The sequence below is a fragment of the Vulpes vulpes genome, chromosome 12, assembly GCF_048418805.1.
Source record: "Vulpes vulpes isolate BD-2025 chromosome 12, VulVul3, whole genome shotgun sequence".
In the NCBI taxonomy this organism is placed as follows: Eukaryota; Metazoa; Chordata; class Mammalia; order Carnivora; family Canidae; genus Vulpes; species Vulpes vulpes.
Genome location: NC_132791.1, coordinates 64889292 through 64908590, shown reverse-complemented (window position 1 = coordinate 64908590; position 19299 = coordinate 64889292).

The window sequence follows — 19299 nt, the reverse complement described above, 5'->3', positions numbered from 1 at the left end:
GTGAGTCGATAATAAATTGCCTCATACTGACTGTTTAAAAGGAAAAAAAAATCCTCAAGAAATAAACATCCATCAAAATGTAAACCCTAGAAGAGGTGGATCTATGAGCTACCTTGTTAAGTGCTGTAACTCTACTATCAGTGATAGTAGTAGACATTTGAACAAAAATATATCTAAATCAGGGATGCCTGGGTGGTTCAGCAGTTGAGCGTCTGCCTTCAGCTGAGGGCACGATCCCGGGATCCAGGATCGAGTCACATCGGGCTCCTTGAGGGGAGCCTGCTTCTCCCTCTGCCTATGTCGCCTATGTCTCAGCCTCTCTCTGGGCCTCTCATTAATAAGCAAATAAAATTACACACACACACACACACACACACACACACACACACACACACGTTTGTTTCTAGTGACGTCTTTCTTAAAATTTTAAAGAAATTTTTAAAATTGTTTTTAGTTTAAATTCAATTAGCCAACATATAATAATACATCATTAGTTTCAGATATAGTGTTCAATAATTTACCAGTTGCATATAACAGTGCTCATCACATCATATGTCTTTATTAGTTTTAATTTCTTTAACTGATTAGGCTAGATAGGTTAAAATGGCTAAGAGCAAAATCTCAGGTCAATGGAATTTCCTGGAATCTGTCTTAATTTACAATTGAATGAGAGTGTAGGTATTTGGCAGGTGGCCCATTAATGTTAAAAGGCTCAACTGAAGCAGATAGTGTTATATTTTCTTCTCTTGGTTCCTCTTTTTGGTGTCACCTCGAATGGACAAGCATTTATCTCCACACCTCTTTCACGGCCAGAACTAGTATGAGGCACCTCAGACACACAAGTCAAGGAGAATTGGACTTGCCAAGATTCCCAAATGAAGCAGCTCTTTGGATTTTGTGGCCTGGGAGTCTCTTTCTCTCACCATCTTCTCGGCCCTCTCATTTTCTGCTGATCTCTTCTCTGACAGTGTATGGAGAGAAGGACTGGCAGTTTCTCTCTACAAGGCAGTTTTACTTCAGAGAAGAAACGTGACAGTGGTACCGTAGAGTATTAATAATACTTTAGTCGGGATATTTTGCAATTAAAAGATTCAGATTGTCAGAATTAAGCAGATATAGATATAATGTATAGTTCAGATAATATTCCCCTGGCTATGTGACATAGGTTAGCAAACAATCAATGGTTTCCTCAGAAAGATCTCACCAGAGGCGGAATCTCCTCATCTTACACATGTAATCACAGAGCTCTAGCCAGGCTTTCTATGATGCTCTCTATTCCCTGCTTTTATTCAAATGCCTCTTCAATTTCATATTCTTCTTTCCTTCTCTTAACTTTTATTCTTCTTCCTATTTAATGTACTGTATACACTGAAGAGAAAGGGCAGAAGGGAAAAAACATTTATTGAACTTTCTGCTGGGTGAGCCCCAGGTTAGATATTGTCCATCTGATAATCTCATATATTTACTTATTATATTTATAAGATGTCATAATTTATTTTTTTCTATGAAAAGAATTCTTAAGAAGGTCCCAGAGTTCATGGCTCACAATAAAAAAAGGCTTAATTTCTCCCTCTTGCACAGATTTCAATAACAAGGGCTTTTTTAAAAATAGTTATATACGTATAGGTATAAAACCTACACGTCCCTGAGCAAATCTGGCGTTGATTTCATCTAGCTTGAGCTCAAGAATAATAAGACTCTCTCTTTTTGTCCTTAGGACATAAACACAGGTTTCTTACTGAAGTCAAAGATATAGCATCTCTATAGAGAGAAATTGGTAAATAGTCCATCGCTAGGGTAAATAAGGTGCAAACCACTTAAGTACAGCATCTATGTTACAGCCACAATTATTCATTTTGGCTGAAAATGATTGATCTGAGATGAACCAAAGCAAGAACAGACTGCATCATCGCTGAGTAGGTCACATTACAGTCAGTTTACTTTGTACACATTTACCCTGCAAGAGAAATCATTGAATGTTTTCTCATGTGTATGTCAGGATAACCCAGTAGTGAATGAATGAATGAATGAATGAATGAATGAATGAATGAATGAATTCCCTTCCCATTGTAGGCCAGAGAGGCCAAGGGCATAGCAAGTAGTAAAACGGCTTTAAACTCAACCCTATTTGACTCCAAAGATCATTCTTAACTCCAGCTATACCATTCAGGAGGTTCACTACATGTGTTTATTTTCAGGGCTCCTCAATTGAAAAAAAAAGTTCAATAAAATACATATCATATAAAATTTCCCATCTTAGGGGGCAGGGCAAGCTAGCCCAATGTACCTAGATAACTTTCAAATCGTCCTGAAAACCTTCGAATTTGACCTGAGATTTAAAGAGAGAAAAAAAATAAAAAAAATAAAAAAAAAATAAAGAGAGAAGAGCTGGAACGCTGCAGAGAGAAGAGTTTGTGCTTCTAACAAGGTAGGAAGGTGGAAAAAATAAAAGAACAAAGAATCGAGTGGGGGAGGGGCCCCGCGCAGAGCTGGGCTAAGCGGGCAGCGGGCAGCGAAAGCCTCCGGGACAGGGAAGCCCAGCCCCGGAGAAGCAGGAACTTGGACAATGTGCATCGGAGTCTTCCCCGAGGGAAAGGACCTCGGCAAGAAACTTGGGCAGAGCCGCAGGTGGGGCAGTGGAGCCTCCAGGTCCCCGGGTCACTGACAGAGGAGGGGGCCCTGGGGAGAGCACCCGCACACTGTGGGCCGGTCTTGGTGAAGGGCCGGGGCGCGTGCCCGGCGGGGCCTCGGGAGCAGCTCAGGTGGTGGCTCCAGGTGGAGGGGCTGCGCCCTGCTGCCTTCGGGAGCCACGGCCCTGGGGCGCGGTTCCAGTGGCGCAGGCCCCAGATCCCAGGGCTCTGAACAGACACAGCCCAGGATCGGCGCTCCCCCCGGGACAGGCGGAGGCGGAGAGGGCACAGGACAGCGAGGACGCTCCTGTCACCCGGCGCCCCCGAGCTGGGCAGGTCCGCGCCCCCCACCCCTGGAGCATCCAGGCCGGTGCGGACTGGGAGCCTGCGGTAGTTCCCGGGGGAGCTGACTCCAGAGCAGGACAGCGGGCAGTGGCCAGTGTTGTTGTCCCTCCTGGCGTTACCCTATGCCTGGGACAGGGCAGGGCCGCCAGGGAACAAAGGCCTCACAGGATAAGTAGCTCCCACTGAGCCCCGCACCTGGCAGGAGGCGGAGTGTCTCCAGCAGGTGCACACACCTGACAATCAGCACAGTAGGCTCCTCCCCCAGAAGACCAGCTGGAAGGACAGAGGAAGAGTAAGTTCTTGGCCGAGCAGCTCTGGAAAGCTTCATGGGGAGTTGAGGGATTTGCAGTATATAGAACCAGAGGATACCCCTGCTTGTATTTTGTTTTGTTTTTTCTTCCTTTTTCCAGTACAACTCGTTTTTAGCCACTCTGCACTGAGCAAAAGGACTAGAAAGAAGAACTCACCACAAAAGAAAGGATCAGAAACAGTACTCTCTGCCACAGAGTTACAGAGTAAGGATTACAATTCTATGTCAGAAAACCAATTTTGAAGGTAGAAAAATATAAATTCAACCTGTAAAAAGAAAAAAATGCTAAAAGAACGAACAGAGTCTCTAACAATTGTGGCATAATATCAATAGCTCTAACATTCATGCCAATGACATCCCAGAAGGAGAGAAGAGGTTAGTGCAATATATATCTTAAGAAATAATGCCCAAAGAGTTTTCAAATTTTGTGAAAGACAATTTTACAGATTCAAGAAGTTTGTGCATCCTATAAAACACGCATAGGATCTGTCTAATGAAAAGTACAAGTACTGATAGAAAGTAAGACCTAAACGTGATAAGCGTAAATGGAGAAACATACATAGTATTCATGGTTTGGAATGCCCAGCGTGTTAAAGATGTCAGTTCCTTGATCTATAGATTCAATGTAAGCCCGATCAAAATCCCAAGAAGATTTTGGTGTACATGTTTACAAGTTTATGTTAACATGTATGTGGAAACACAAAGGACTTAAAATGGTTAAAAAAAATGAGAAAAGATACATCGAATTGGATGAAAGATACTATCCATGTTTAAGACTTATCGATACCTACAGCAATCAATACAATAGCAAGTCAATATCCAGACACACAGACCAATGGAACTTGAAATAGGGAACCTGGAAATAGACCCATACAAATGTGATTAGCTGATTTTGATCAAAGTTACAAAAGCAATTCAGTGGAAGAATAGCCCTTAAAAAAAAAAAAGATTTTGAGAGTGAGCATGCCTGCGTGGTCACATGGACAAGTGGGGGAAGGGAAGGCAGATGGGGACATCATCCCAGGACCTCAAGATCATGACCTGATACTTATGTCTATACTGATAATACATTATACTCATACATACAGGAACAGTCAGGCATTTACACTAGGGGGAAGGAAACTAATGTCCACACAAAACCTTGGCACTATTGCCACTGAAGCTTTGAAAGCACCAACGACTTGGGACGCCTGGGTGGCTCAGTGGCTGAGCATCTGCCTTCCACTCGGGGCATGATCCCAGGTCGGGGAATGAGTCCCACATTGGGCTCCCCGCAGAGAACCTGCTTCTCCCTCTACCTATGTCTCTGCCTCTCTGTATCTCTCATGAATAAAGAAAAGCTTCAAGAAAATCATCAAAAACTTGAAACTTTCTAAAAATTATTTTAAATATCAGACATAGAAATCAAGGCGTTCATTAAAATATATATAGACACACTCGTATGTATACATATATACGTATATATGTCCCAAAAGTCAGCCAGCAGTTTCAAGCTTTAATGACTTCAGAAGTGCTAAGCTAAAAATGACAGACCACCATTTGAAAGTTGACCTATTTCAATTTCCTTTCCCTTATATAGTTTTGTGAAGTATAAAGAACATTTCAATTTTTTTGTTTCTGTCCCTCCAGTTGAAGACAAGCAAAGTGACAAAGAAAAATTAAAATTAATCTTTGAAAATACACAATTAAAGTGTAAGTTATAAGCAAATAATTCAACATGCAAATTTTATTTTTAAAAACTTTTTTATTTTTTATGTTTCTAAAATTATTAAGGTTAAAACTGGATTATGACTTTGGGGCACCCTTGTGGACACACACACATTTGATCATCCCTGATGAGGGTGTTCCATCCTCTCTCCTATGACTGTATATCAAGTGTTTGTAAACATACATGTGTCCAGAAAAGCCAAGCAGGGTATCTTCTTTGCTTTTGTTTCATTTGTGCAGTAGCTTTTCCTCTCTCAGTAATAAGAATGTCTGTCCCCCAGTCAAATAACCAGGCAGGTGAACGTATTAGAGAACGATACAGAGAAAGATATATGTGCATATAAAGAAAAGGATATAGAAAACTAAGTAAAACTGTTAACAAAGACTACACTGGCGGAAACTTGTGGGTGCGAGTACAGGGGAGGAAGGGCATGCATTACAATCTACCACAAACTCAGAGTCTTCAGGCACATATTCATGGATATAAGATGTCGAGGAGGGAAATAAGTTAGATGGGGTGAAAAATCTATAGCCAGGCTGGAGAGTAAGACCATGAGCCAGGTGTTCACACCTGCAGTAAATGCAAGGGATTTGAGAAGCCGCAAGCAGAACTCAAACTAGATTCTTTGTCAAGTTAGCAGTCTCCTCCCCTGAATCCTGCGGAGCTGCCATCAATCTTCTGCTCCACTGGTGAAAGCTCTAGGTAGGAGAAATGTGTTTTCCACAGGACTAACATCTCTACCAATACCGCCCTCTTCCCCACAAGGCAATAGTGCAGGGATTTTCAGCGGTGCCTGACTTCTGGCAGGGTGGGGGAGAGTCAGCAGGAGCAGGGACTCTTTCCTCTCAGGGCTCCTGAGGGCCTGGTATTCCCCGCATTCCTTGGGCTTCTCTCGACTCTCTGTGGATATTTTCTCCAGAGCAGGGCACCACATTTCACCAGGTGAGTGGGAGCAGCTGCAGAGGATCAGGTACATCCACCTTTAGCCAGTCCTCCCTTGATGCTATGGGACTCCTGAAAACGTCTGTACTCCCATCAGACTGCAGGAATGTGCTGGATACTGTTGTTTGAAATCTTTGGGGTGATGGGTCTGTGTTGCTGTGAGAAAACCAAAGCAGAGAAGAGGATCCATTCAATGAGGAAGGCAGCTTTTCTTATTTTTATGATAAATGTTCATTCGCTCTACACGATTCAAAAGATTCAGGACAATTCCCAGGCTCCAATCTAACTGACTTTTGGACCCCAGAAGATGAGCCCTTCCTATATCCCATTGACTAAAAAGCCATACTCTCTCTCACTCATTTTGCAACGTCTTTGCAGCTTCGTCTACGTTTAACCCCTCTACTGACCTCTAAGAATAAGGCACTTGCCGCTGTAGCGAGAATAAAGAACAAGATATGGGAATTGTGAAACTTCATAAAAGAATATGGGGATCTTCCAGGAAGCAACACATTAAAAGTTGCCAGGAATCAGGGTGCCCGGGTGCCTCAATTAAGCATCCGTCTTGATTTTGGCTCAGGTCATGATTTAGGGGTTATGAGTATAAGCCCCGTGTCAGGTTCCTTGCTGGGGGGAGCCTGCTTAAGATTTTCTCTCTCCCTTCACCTCCACCCCCTCCACCCCCACCAACCCCGGGTGTTCTAAAGAAAAAAAAAAAAAAAAAAAAAAAGCAAGCTAGAAATGCCAGAAATGGTCCATAGCAGAAGAGTAGCTTCTTTTTCTCTCTTCTCCAGTTGCATCTGACACTTTAAAGGAAGAAGCCAGAACTACTGGCTCCTAGTATATATTAAACACGAGTCCTCTGGTTGTTTCTTTCAGGTGGTTGTAACTCCCTAGCAGGTTCTTCCGGGTATGAAACTCACAACATGATATCTGAGATCTCACCCTCACCCAGGACAAAGGTTGGACGGTGACTAGCCTCCATACTAACCCTTGTCCATCTCTGCTCTGCCCTTGAAAGGGAGGTAGGCCCAGGGACAAGACTCCTGTGACACCTTGTTTATCTAAGGAATAATGGGCCCAGGCCTCTCTGCCCTACTTGACTAGTCTTGTCCTTACCCGTCTCCTCAAAGGCATAGGAAGGAAGGAATCTCATTAATTCATCATCAATCAAGGATTCCACCCCAAGTATATACTCCTCTGAAGAAAATGATGCATCATAGTTATTATAGAACCCAGGGAGACATCGCTGGTGGATGAACCTTTTCTCAGAACCCTGAGTCCCAGGCATCCTCGAGGTGTTCTCCTAGCCCTAGGGCCCTCACCTCTTTGACCATGTGGCCTCCAGCAGTCCCGGCTTCCAGGGAGTCTCCCTTTTTCAGTGTAGTGGTAGAGAGGATACGCTGGTGTACGATGCTCTTAGACTGCATGTGAGTGTCTTGCTGTTCCGCATGGTGAGACCCACCTTCTTCTCCCTCCTTCTTGGGAGAGCAGTGGGTAGAATGGAAAGGGGTCCTCTGCTCCTGTTGCTGGCTGGTGCACTGGTAGTGGCGGGGTGGTAGATGTGTATAAATAGAGGTGGGTACTAGGGTTGTTTAGAGAAGATAAAGAAAGCCCCTTGTAGAGTCTGGTTTACTCTACTTTCTCTCTCTCAGGGGCTGAAGAGAGTCTGTTTATTTGCATGAAGACATGTTCATGCCAGAATGATGTTCTTTCTGGCCTCGGTGTGTTCTCTTCCTGGTATTCTCCCCCCTTCTCTTCTTTGCCCTGTTCTTCTTGCTCTTCAGCCAAGCTAAGGCCAGATGGAACTTATGGCAGCTAAAGCCCTCAGTGACCCCATGCTGGACGTGCTCCTGTAGGGCTTCTAAGCTGGGGAAGACCCGGCAGCAGCCCATGCACCTGAAGCCACTATCCAGGGCCACAAGCCATTCGGGGGTCTTGGCCCTGGGACATTCCTCCACAGCTGGAGTCTCTGCTGGGCTGTCAGCCTCCTCCTTTTCCTCTTGAGCTTCACTGTTCCAGCTGGACTCACTGCCAGTTAGGAGTTCCTTCGTACACACATGAGACGGGGTGACGTCTGTATGGACCTTTTCAGGAAAGGCCATTTCTTCTAGTCTTGCCTTCTTTGAGGGAGGCTCCTGCTCTTCCTCTGGATCACTTAAGACAGCCACCCCCCTTTTCATTTGGACATGCATGTAGTAAATTTTCATGAGCCTTTCCTTCTGTGGCTGTACTGAGGGCTCCGAGGGCTTAGTACTACTGACCAGATGGAATGGAAACGAGACATATGGAAAGGGCGAAGAAGTCTCATGTTGCTCAGATTGTCCAGGATGAGAAACATCTTGGTGTTTTTGATGGCTTCCTACGAAAGAAAATTTCAAACGTAAGACAAATAGAGTCTGTATGTGACGTCTGGAGGTGTCGAGGTGGCCATGAGAATATTCCCATGCAGATGTGTGGAGCAGAAGTTTGTACACATGTGGTCTGTCGGCATTCTATGAGTGGTGTGTTTTATTTGAGGTGTGTACATGCTAGAACTCTGCGGGAATGTGGGTGCAGTGTGTCTTGTGGACTTGCATGTGTGTTTTGGGACACATCTGGTTGAACGCTTCCTTTAAGATTTTATTTATTTATTCGAGAGAGAGAGACAGAGAGAGACAGAGAGAGAAGAAGCAGAGGGAAAGGGACAAGCAGACTTCTTGCTGAGCGTGGAGTCTGACATGGGGCTGGATCTCACTAATTTGAGATCACGACCCGAGCTGAAACCAAGAGTCGGATGCTCAAATGACTGAGCCACCCAGGCACCCCTGGTGACTGTTTCTGATGTTAGTAAATGGTGACAGTGAATGAGTGTGTGCATGTGTGTTACGTAGTGTGACAGCATGTGAACAAGTGCAGGAATAATGCTGTTTCCTGTTGACACTGTAACTTAGAACGCCAGCAGAAGTGACCTGAGCTACTGAAATACGCCGCTCTGCGAAGTGCCCAAGTCTTCATGAGTGAAGTGGCATGTGGATGAGAAAGGCTGTACCTGAAAGTCCATCCTCCTCAGGGTATATCCATTTTCTGCCGTTTGGCTTAGTGTGAGGGAGTTAAAACAGGTGATCTGTACAAGGGGTTGTAAAGGACTTAAGGTACTAGTGTGTAAGTGGATGAGTGTGACTGTGTGAAGGAATGAAGGGACAAGGGTGTACCTATGCCATGCCACGAGGGACTGGGAAAAATTAATGAGGAAGGAAGGCAAGGAGAAATGGGACCAGAACTGGTAGGAAGGAATACAGATGCAGGAGTGTGGGTGAGGATGAGTTCATGCACCTCTGAGGGGGAAGGGTGTGATGAAATGTCCACACCACTGCGGTGCTCTACTTGACCTGAAGCTCCAATGGTCACTGGGTCCTCCCCCTGAAGGTACACTCCCTTTCTGTTCCTCTGCAGGGGCTGCAGTCCTAGTGCCTCTGCCCTGTGCCCTCTTCTGCTTTCAAGGGGAGAATAAGATAAGTCAGGCTTGGGCTGAGCAGCTCAGTTGTACCTGCTCTCTCTGCTCAGACTCTACCTGTGTATTTCCCTTACCATCCTCTTTAGCAAGGGTAAACTTACCAGAAGGGGAGATGCAGACGTATTCTGAGGAAGAAGTCTTTGCTCCTGCAATCTCACTGCCAGAAGAGACCACAGACTCAGGCTGAGGCACATTCTCTTGGTTCTTCGAGAATTCTGGGGAAAGGAATAAAAACAAAACCAAACACTGAGATATGGCATCTTCTGGAGTCTGTGTCAACTCAAAAGAGCTACACTGAATGGATATTATAAGTTAGACACCATTACCACACATGAGACTTAACTCTCACAGAAACTAAGGTGACTTTCTCCATTGAAATGCTACGATTTTCAGGTGACTTTATCTTTTAACTTCACTTACTCCAAAATATAATTAAATAATAATTAGTAAAACTGTGTTTCTACTGAATGATCGTAATATTATCTCGTGACATTTCTGGACATGTGTAGAGAATATTGGACACTTAGAAACATGCCTGTAAAACTGTATGCAGTCACTAAAGTTGGATATTCTCAGCTTGATTTTCCTTATACGACACTGTGCAATGAGGGGGCATGGGGTGCAATTTTATGAAGAATTTGGCATGTGTATCTCTCTACGTATGTTCTGATATCTGGTATCTATCTATACACCCATACAAACACACAGAGGATGGATGGATGGATAGATAGATAGATAGATAGATAGATAGATAGATAGATAGATGGCAGCCCCAGGGGCTCAGCGGTTTAGCGCCACCATCAGCTGGGGGTGTGATTCTGGAGACCCGGGATCGAGTCCCACGACAGGCTCCCTAAATGGAGCCTGCTTCTCCCTCTGCCTGTCTCTCTCCCTCTCTCTCTCTCGCTCTCTCTCTCTCCCTCTGTGTGTGTCTCTCATAAATAAATAAATAAAATCTTTATAAAAGATAGATAAATAATGTACAGATGCAGGTAAAATGAATTTTCAAGGTTCCTGGGGAACCCTGGTGCTGGAAATGTTCAAATTAAGACTTCACAGTCATGGCCCAAACTTCTGTTCTGAAAATATATTTCCACATTTCTCTTAGATATTTTATCTTCTCATTCAGATCTTTTAAGAGCTTCTTCCAAAGAAGACAGGGATGCCTCCCTGGGACATTTCTGCTTCTTAATTAGGAATGCAGACCTTGGACAGTCCTCGTGAGAAGGGGTCATTTATGGCATTGCTGGGCATAGGCACTAAATTCTAATTTTTGGCTAACATGCTGCCTCACCTCCCTGCCTGATTTCCCCCCAGCCCCTCCCACTCCCACCATATTACCTCTGTCAAAGGGCTTGTCTGCAGAAGCGATACAGGAAATATATTCTGAGTCTGAAACTTCTGCCCTCTGGCTGTGGCCTTGGGCCAACCCAGAGGGTCCAGGAAGTACAATGTCTTCATCTGTGTTTAAGCCTTCTGGGGAAGAGAAGGACAATCAGATAGATGATATCTTTGCCCCCATTAAACATTCGAGACATACCATGTATAATAACACACACAGCACTTGTTCCCATGAAGACGATAGTCTGGCTTCTATCCAAAGTTCTAAAATCTAGGTACCTAAAAATATTTGCTGGAATGAAATGTCTGGTTACCTATGAGAGCATGAGAGCCCTAGGTTGTTTTCTGCAGTTGATCAGAGGCTCAAGTTCTTGCCTGGCACATGGTAAGGTGCCCAAATTATTTGTTATTACTACTCCATTTCCCACAGGAATAAATTCAGAGCAGGTATGTCAGTACAGGTCTTCAGTCTGCCACCTGTGGTTTATGATACTGAGGTCCTGTTGCCTCCGGGCAGGGTGAGGATTTACAGGAGAGAAATGACAGACTGCTATCTGTTGGCCTCCTCTTCCACCTATCTGCTCCTGTGGGACCTCACCTGAGGGCTCTGCTGCACAGCTCTGCAGGACTGGAGACTCCAGGAGGATCCCCGAAGCTGACTCCAGACCACACTTCCCAGCAATGGGCACAGCCCCCCTGTCAGGAGCTACTGACTGGCGAAATGGCTCAGCTGTCACTTGGCCTAGTTAGGGGTGTCATCTTCCTCCTGTTCCCCACACATTGTTCTGATCAGTTTTTGCCTCTATACTGACCATACTCATAAGCCTACCATGAAACTTTCCCAATTAACAGCTAAATTCTAAGTTGCTGATTATGTTCCTAGTAAAAGAGGTATATTTCTGGGATCGGTTTTACCTCTGTCATGAACTTCAACATCAGGAAAACCGCCATTAGTTTTTCTTCCTCTTAATCTACATTTCCAAACTCAACGTTCAGTAGTAAATAGGTAAATTTCTGTTCCTGATAAAATAACTCAAACATATTAAGTCTCTTCCTATGTTTAACAAGATTATTTCGGCTTGTACCCAAATTTAACTTCAGAAGATGCACCTACTTTGTCTCTTAGGTCACTGGAGGGAGTCTGGTAGGTCATGTTATAGGCATGAGACAAGTGAGTCTGGGATGGATTAATTTTCAGACACGTATATGTGTACCGTGTTCGGTGAATACTGTCTCATGTGTGCACGTGTCTGTCATGTTTCTTCAGCAATTTTATGTAGAAGACGTACACGTGCCATGGCCATTCAACGTAAAGACAGCATGAGCATCATATATTAGAGGATGGGTCAGCATAATCCGGTATATGTAAAGGTGGTATGAGTGATCTGGGTGTCATGTACTACAGAGGTTCAAGTTGTAACATACTGTCTATTTGATTTATGAGAGTGATATGCACCTGGGTAATTTTGTGAGATCTGTTGAGATTGTGAAAGTGCTAGGAGAGAGGACAGGATAGAGGCAAGACCTCACGCGAGGTCCTAGATTGTGGAATTACACGAGGGGCCTAAGCGACTTGGGACAGAGGAGTTTTACACGATGTTATATGATTGTGTTGGCTTTGTTCACTGTTAATGTGAAATAGGAAGTTCTACAAGAGTGAGATTATTTGTGTGAGTTTGAGATGATAGTATCTAAGGAATGACATTGGAGGAGGCAAACTTGAGGAATACATATGCTGCAAAATGAGATGTGAAGGTTGAAGATATGAGGATCTGAATTTATGAGTCTGTCTGAGAGTATAAGGAAATGGGAGCAGAGGGATGCCTGGGTGGCTCAGTGGTTGAGCACCTGCCTTTGGCTCGGGGCATGAGCCTGGCTTCCTGGGATTGAGTCCAATGTTGGGCTCCCTGAGGGAGCCTGCTCCTCCCTCTGCCTATGTCTCTGCCTCTCTCTATATGTGTTTCTCGTGAATATATGATTAAGGTCCTTAGAAAAAAAAATAAATAAATAAAGAGAAGAGATACATGGGAACAGAGAATGGGACATGAAGAGACAAGTGTCAATAGGGGTAACTGTGAGAGGACTTTGTGCTAAGCCTAGTAGAGTATGTGATGGAATAAATATTCCTGTGTGCTCATGAGGGTTAGGAGGTTGCTGGAGAAAAACCTAAGGGTCTCTTTCAAATCTCTGCCCCTTCTTCCCCCATGAAGGGACATATGCTAAGGAGTTCAGTCCTCTCTTAGGGAAAAAAGCAAAATCCTCTGGTTCCTCCTCGGATGCCCTATCTGTTCTTTGCTGGCCCATTTCACACCAGCTGTCAGAGATTTGCCCACATTATGACCCACAGAATTCATCTTCTCAGGTTCAGACTGAGTTGATATTTCCATTTCTCAGAGAGATCTGACATTTCTTTAGACTCCATCTTTGCAAACATGGCCCTGCACTTATGGATATTTGTCCTTTCTGAGATTCCTCTTGAATCTCCAGGCTTTGTTTTAGATACATGCAATGTACGTCTCCTGGAGAGAAAAAAGACCTTGTGTTATCCCTCTACTCTGGACATGGGCTTGGATCACTTTACATCTCTCATCTATGAGTCTGTAAATAGAAATGCTCAGCTGGACCCTCAGTCACGCTTACATCTCCCTCTGACACTCCCCACCTCCAGGTCAGACATCTCTACTTACCAGTATTCTTATTGTCAGAGGCACAGGGGAGGTCACTTGTGACGACGGCATTGTTTTCTTCCTGTGAGGTACTCTCACCAGGCTGTGTAGTATCCTTTTGCTTCTTTAAGAATTCTGTGAATTGAATTAAAATTAAAAAGATATATATCTAGTGTTTCATATATTCAGGGCACTTGGATTGCTTACTCTGTGTCAGACACTCATGGATATGATAGTCTCTTTTCTGGCCAAAGCTCCAAAATAGAAGTATTCGACCATGTTTACTTTTTCCCAAGTGCTCATGGCTAGCTGGATATAAAATATGTACATTGTCTTTTTTGAGATCCCTGCACTGTGTCTTGAAATTGTGTCATCACAGTGTACAGTCAATATATTTTAGTCTTTGTTTACCTGACTATACATACGTCACTGTGTCTCACGCATTTCATCAAAAGATGCCCATATCCTACCTCCAGAGTCCATAATGTTACCTTTAAGGCCCAAGGGCCTTGCAGATATTATCAGATTAAGGACCCCGAGATGGGAACATTATTTGAAATTAGATGAGGGGTCCACATGCCGTATTTTAGACTTCTGACCTCTAGAACCATAAGAGAATACATTTTTGTTGTCTTTAATCCACTGTTTGAGGCAAATTGTTAAAGCCTTCGGTAGATGATAACAAATACTCCACATCCTCTGGACTGACTAGGGGCTTTACAAACGGGCAAGCTCTATTTCCCTGATTTCCTTTCGTTTCTGAGCATACAATTGTGTTTTTGAGTCAATGGTGCCACCCATTCTTTGTGCAAAATAAGGAGCTTAGAATACTTGAGCTCCCAGTCATGTTGTATGTGACTGTCATCCAGTCCTTCAGTTACATCTGTTTGGTTGATTATCTGTGAATCAGTGATTACTGGTTTGGGTGTAGAAATCATCAAAACCTACCTGGCATTCAATCACAGACTTCTCAGCTCACCTTCCGTTCCTGGGTTCCATTTCATCTTTCCAAATACGTTCTGTGTTTTCAAATTTTTTATCTGTATTTTTTCTACTTTTTTATCTGAAACATGTCCTTTTTTCACCCTCCTTTTCTTTATGATGTGACTGTTGTTTTCATCCAGCACATTATCTTATATTGTTATTAGATAATTGCTGTGGATACGGTCACTGTCTGACAGATCACCATTCTTTTGAAAGACTGTGTGCCTCTCCCCACTTGCATTAACATCTTTGTTACTGAGGTTGTGAATATTGGCTTTGGTGTACTTAGTTTAGTGTGGATTTATTTTTGCCATTTCTGTAACGAGGTTCCTAATAATGTTTCCTGATTCTAAGGGTTTTATATCTTCCAGAGTTCTGAAAAAAAATCTTTGGCAATTACTTCTATATCTGTCTTACGTTCTCTGTTTCATTCTAAACAAACGTTAGTTTGATATGTCATACTTTCACATTTTATCCTAATTTATGTTAATCCTTTTTTTATATTTCGAATGTATTGATCACTCTGATTTATATTTGTAAGTAATTCCCTGGCTCTATACTTCAGGTCACAAATGTTCTTTTCCTCTGACAAATGTGATGTTTAACTCATCCACATTTTTTATGATTTCTAGAACATTATTTCTCATTTCTAAAACTTGGTTCTTTAAATCTTTTTATTGATAGTGTTATATGTTTTTACATGTTTAATAACTGTAAACATTCTTATTTACCACTCCTATTGTTCAATTAAATGATTTTCTTTGAAGTTAAATGTTAGTGTTCATTGTGTTTGCAGAATCTACTTTAGACGATGTGTTTTGTAGTTTTACATGGGGAGCTCATGTTCAGTAAGTCATTACCTATAAGACTCTTTTACATGGATGACTAAGGATTCAGAGCTCTCTTACATTTCTTCAGTCAGAAATTACTAGAGTACTGCAATCTTTGGTTTAATTTTACATTAATTCCTCACTTGTCGGTTTAACTGACATCTCATGCAATTCTGGAAATGATCAGTTTTTGCCTCTATACTTACCTTACTCATAAGCCTACCACTAAACTTTCCCAATTAACAGCTAAATTCTAAGTTGTTGATTATTTTCCTTGTAAAATATGTATATTTCTTTTATCGGGTTTTACCTCTATCATGAACTTCAACACATCACTAAAATCACCAGTTAGTTTTTCTTCCACTTAATCTGCATTTCCAAACTAAACTTTCAGGAAATAGGTAAATTTCTGTTCCTGATAAAATAACTCAAACATATTAAGTCTCTTCCCATGTTTAAAAAGATTATTTAAGCTTGTACCCAAATTTAACTTCAGAAGATGCACCTACTTTGTCTCTTAGGTCTTGGAGAGTATCTGGTAGGTCATGTTATAGGCATGAGACAGGTCAGTGGGGGGTGGATTAATTTTTAGAGACGTAGTATGTGCACCGTGTTCAGTGAATACTGTCTCTTGTGTGTACGTGTCTGTCATGTTTCTTCAACAATTTTATGTAGAAGGCGTATGGGTGCCATGGCCATTCTACGTAAAGGTAGCATGAGCATCATCTATTAGAGGATGATACAGCATATTTTTGTACATGTAAAGGTGGTATGAGTGATCTCTGTGTCATGTACTACAGAGGTTCAAGTTGTAACATACTGTCTACTTGATTTATGGGAGTGATATGCACCTGGGTAATTTTGTGAGATCTGTTGAGATTGTGAAAGTGCTAGGAGAGAGGACAGGATAGAGGCAAGACTTCACGCGAGGTCCTCGATTGTGGAATTACATGAGGGGCCTAAGCGATTTGGGACGGAGGAGTTTTACACGATGTTATATGTTTGTGTTGGCTTTGTTCACTTTCTTCACTGTGAAATAGGAAGTTCTACAAGAGTGAGATTATTTGTGTGAGTTTGAGATGATAGTATCTAAGGAATGACATTGGAGAAGGCAAACTTGAGGAATACATATGCTGCAAAATGAGATGTGAAGATTCAAGATATGAGGATCTGAATTTATGAGTCTGTCTGAGAGTATAAGGAAATGGGAGCAGAGGGATGCCTGGGTGGCTCAGTGGTTGAGCACCTGCCTTTGGCTCGGGGCATGAGCCTGGCTTCCTGGGATTTAGCCCAATGTTGGGCTCCCTGAGGGAGCCTGCTCCTCCCTCTGCCTATGTCTCTGCCTCTCTCTATATGTGTTTCTCGTGAATATATGATTAAGATCCTTAGAAAAAAATAAATAAATAAATAAAGAGAAGAGATACATGGGAACAGAGAATGGGACATGAAGAGACAACTGTCAATAGGGGTAACTGTGAGAAGACTTTGTGCTAAGCCTAGTAGAGTATGTGATGGAATAAATATTCCTGTGTGCTCATGAGGGTTAGGAGGTTGCTGGAGAAAAACCTAAGGGTCTCTTTCAAATCTCTGCCCCTTCTTCCCCCATGAAGGGACATATGCTAAGGAGTTCAGTCCTCTCCTAGGGAAAAAAGCAAAATCCTCTGGTTCCTCCTCGGATGCCCTATCTGTTCTTTGCTGGCCCATTTCACACCAGCTGTCAGAGATTTGCCCACATTTTGGCCCACAGAATTCATCTTCTCAGGTTCAGACTGAGTTGATATTTCCATTTCTCAGAGAGATCTGACATTTCTTTAGACTCCATCTTTGCAAACATGGCCCTGCACTTATGGATATTTGTCCTTTCTGAGATTCCCCTTGAATCTCCAGGCTTTGTTTTAGATACATGCAATGGACGTCTCCTGGAGAGAAAAAAGACCTTGTGTTATCCCTCTACTCTGGACATGGGCTTGGATCACTTTACATCTCTCATCTATGAGTCTGTAAATAGAAATGCTCAGCTGGACCCTCAGTCACGCTTACATCTCCCTCTGACACTCCCCACCTCCAGGTCAGACATCTCTACTTACCAGTATTCTTATTGTCAGAGGCACAGGGGAGGTCACTTGAGACGACGGCATTGTTTTCTTCCTGTGAGGTACCCTCACCAGGCTGTGTAGTATCCTTTTGCTTCCTTAAGATTTCTGTGAATTGAATTAAAATTAAAAAGATATATATCTAGTGTTTCATATATTCAGGGCACTTGGATTGCTTACTCTGTGTCAGACACTCATGGATATGATAGTCTCTTTTCTGGCCAAAGCACCAAAATAGAAGCATTCAACCATGTTTACTTTTTCCCAAGTGCTCATGGCTAGCTGGATATAAAATATGTACATTGTCTTTATTGAGATCCCTGCGGTGTGTCTTGAAATTGTGTCATCACAGTGTACAGTCAATATTATTTTAGTCTTTGTTTACCTGAGTATACATACGTCACTGTGTCTCACGCATTTCATCAAAAGATGCCCATATCCTACCTCCTGAGTCCATAATGTTACCTTTAAGGTCCAAGGGCCTTTGCAGATATTATCAGATTAAGGACCCTGAGATGGGAACATTATTCGGGACTAGATGAGGGGTCCACCTGCCGTATTTTAGACTTCTGACCTCTAGAACCATAAGAGAATACATTTTTGTTGTCTTTAATCCACTGTTTGCGGCAAATTGTTAAAGCCTTCGGTAGATGATAACAAATGCTCCACTTCCTCTGGACTGACTAGGGGCTTTACAAATGGGCAGGCTCTATTTCCCTGATTTCCTTTCCTTTCTGAGCGTACAGTTGTGTATTTGAGTCAATGGTGCCACCCATTCTTTGTGCAAAATAAGGAGCTTAGAATACTTGAGCTCCCAGTCATGTTGTATGTGACTGTCGTCCAGTCCTTCAGTTACATCTGTTTGGTTGATTATCTGTGAATCAGTGATTCCTGGTTTGGGTGTGGAAATCATCAAAACCTACCTGGCATTCAATCACAGACTTCTCAGCTCACCTTCCGTTCCTGGGTTCCATTTCATCTTTCCAAATACGTTCTATGTTTTCAAATTTTTTATCTTTATGTTTTCTACTTTTTTATCTGAAACATGTCCTTTTTTCACCCTTCTTTTCTTATGATGTGACTGTTCTTTTCATCCAGCACATTATCCTATATTGTTATTAGATAATTGCTGTGGATTCGGTCACTGTCTGACAGATCACCATTCTTTTGAAAGACTGTGTGCCTCTCCCCACTTGCTTTAACATCTTTGTTACTGAGGTTGTGAATATTGGCTTTGGTGTACTTCGTTTAGTGTGGATTTATATTTGCCATTTCTGTAGTGAGCTTCCTAATAATGTTTCCTGATTCTAAGGGTATGTGTCTTCCAAAGTTCTGAAGAAAAATTCCTGGCAACTACTTCTTTGTCTGTCTTACGTTCTCTGTTACATTCTAAAGCATCATTAGTTTGATACGTCATACTTTCACATTTTATCCTCATTTATCTTAATCCTTTTTTTATATTTCCAATGTATTGATCACTCTGATTTATATTTGTAAGTAATTTCCTGGCTCTAGCCTTCAGGTCACAAATGTTCTTTTCCTCTGACAAATGTGATGTTTAACTCATCCACATTTTTTATGATTTCTAGAACATTATTTCTCATTTCTAATACTTGGTTCTTTAAATCTTTTTATTGATAGTGTTATATGTTTTTACATGTTTAATAACTGTAAACATGCTTATTTCCCACTCCTATTGTTCAATTAAATGATTTTCTTTGAAGCTAAATGTTAGTGTTCATTTTGTTTGCAGAATCTACTTTAGACGATGTGTTTTGTAGTTTTACATGGGGAGCTCATGTTCAGTAAGTCATTACCTATAAGACTCTTTTACATGGATGACTAAGGATTCAGAGCTCTCTTACATTTCTTCAGTCAGAAATTACTAGAGTACTGCAATCTTTGGTTTAATTTTACATTAATTCTTCACTTGTTGGTTTAAGGGACATCACAGCAG